This window comes from Nicotiana tomentosiformis, chromosome 4 (assembly GCF_000390325.3).
Source record: "Nicotiana tomentosiformis chromosome 4, ASM39032v3, whole genome shotgun sequence".
Taxonomy (NCBI): domain Eukaryota; kingdom Viridiplantae; phylum Streptophyta; class Magnoliopsida; order Solanales; family Solanaceae; genus Nicotiana; species Nicotiana tomentosiformis.
Window position 1 is genome coordinate 80,942,516 of NC_090815.1, and position 1,939 is coordinate 80,944,454.

The 1,939-nt window shown below is 33.1% G+C and overlaps 1 long non-coding RNA gene across 1 annotated transcript; it reads right to left on the reverse strand.

Annotated features, from left to right (window-relative positions):
• Positions 1 to 216: 216 nt before the first annotated feature.
• On the reverse strand, positions 217 to 1,114 carry LOC104118466 (uncharacterized). Its single transcript, XR_691264.4, has 2 exons — positions 968 to 1,114; positions 217 to 826 (listed from the first exon to the last, which is right to left on the reverse strand). It is a non-coding gene; the product is annotated as an uncharacterized lncRNA (long non-coding RNA).
• Positions 1,115 to 1,939: the final 825 nt, after the last annotated feature.

Sequence of the window (1,939 nt, forward strand, 5' to 3'; positions counted from 1 at the left end):
TTAAAATTGCCTTTCATAGTTTATATATTAATACTACTATTTAAGTTTGATTTTAATATTGTATGTTTCTCACGTTGTGTAAGCATGAAGGAGGATTATATGTTTATTAGATAAAAAAGAGGTGTAAAAACAAACGTCTACAGTAGATGGCTCTTTAGATGATAAAATAACAAATGAAAATAAAATTGCAAATGTGGAAATTCACTTAAAACAATCAAGACAATAAATGGAGATTCGTATTACAATACCAGTTTACACTTTACATACGAAAGCTAATAGCCTGAAAAAAGTTCTCTTATCCTATACAAATCAATACATTCTGATTATCTAAGTCTAAATGTTTCAAATACGAATATTTAATTAACATGCTATCTATTGTTTTATTCTTCCCATATCTCCCATAATAAAGTTGGTCTGTTGTTGCTCTTCTCACGAGTTTTTTCCAATCCTTCTATCCTTGCGATCAATTCAAGAAATGAAGGCTGCTACTCGAAAACATGATTACTTTGAAATTTTCATGCTTCCTCCCAAAGAAGGTTCAGGATTCGGCTGTGAACTTGTTCTTCACCGGGAGGGGAAAAACCCAAGTAAATGCCATGTATCCTCTAGATTAACTTCTTATGTTGATCCATAGTCTCCGAATAATTCTGATCGTACTTTACATGATAATATGATCGACACGCAATGGGTTGAGACTCGCAACAAGAGACAAGAAAGCTCAAGGCTACCGTCGGAGGAAAGGAAGACAAAGGAGTTAACGTCCCCTTTCCAAGTGAATCAAACCTTCCGTCCTTTATTATTGCAGCAAAACCACAAACCATGCACACTGTAAATTAAATTAACCAGTCATTAGATATAATTTATTAGACTCAATGTCTTTTACTTTTTATGGGACTTTTATAAACAAAAAAGGCAGATCGACACATCAAAGATTAGAATCAAAGCATAAACGAAGAGAGGAACTTACAAACTTGGTAACTCATTGATTCAATGTTGAAGAATCCATGAAGAGGATTCCTGCTGGAATTGGATTCCATCGTCGTCATCGTCGTCCTCTTCAGTGATGGTAGCCCTCATCATCTCCCCAGATAGGCTAAGTTGTATTGAGAATGATGGTGACTGATAAAGCATATCACTATATATAGGAGGGACATGGGGCTCTAGGGTCAAAAGTTATTACAAACTTTTCTTAAATAAAATCTAGTTTGCTCCAGAGAAAATCTGATTTACTCCCAATTTTACTGCAAATATTAAAGTTCTACATTTTGTAGCCTCTAAAATATATAGTAAGTTGTTACTAGTAAAATCTGATTCCCTTCTAACTCTAAGACGAATATTTGGTCGGTTGTTGCTTGTATTCCTTGCCTAGCAATAGTAAGTTGTTATTAATAAATCTGATTCTCGCTCAACTCTAAGACAATATTTGGTGAGGCAAAGTTCATCTAGATGATTATTCTGGAGGTCTTGTGTAAATTAAACCGCAGATACATGAACGTGGCAAGGCATCCAGTAGGAATTATTTCTCGTGTCAGAGAATTAATGAATAAGTTGTCATGAACTATGTCACATGATGCCCAATTTGTTGGAATCTGGGGCATGGGAGGTGTCAGTAAAACTACCATAGCAAAACCAATCTTCAATGAATGTTATCCAAATTTTAAAGGTCCTTTATTAGGGTCTATTTGGAAAATCATCCAATAATTGGAATTGGTGTAATTACTAGAGTAGTAATTACACACCCTTGTAATTACGCAATATAGTAATTATGACGACCTGTTTGTTTGTCATAACATAATCACATTGTAATTACAAGCATACTGTTTGGTTGCATAAGTGTAATTACACAATTAGATTATATTTTAAATAAAGTAATTATCAAAACTTAAAAGTTAATATAATAAATATATATGCATATGAATGATTATTTATAAGTATAAAT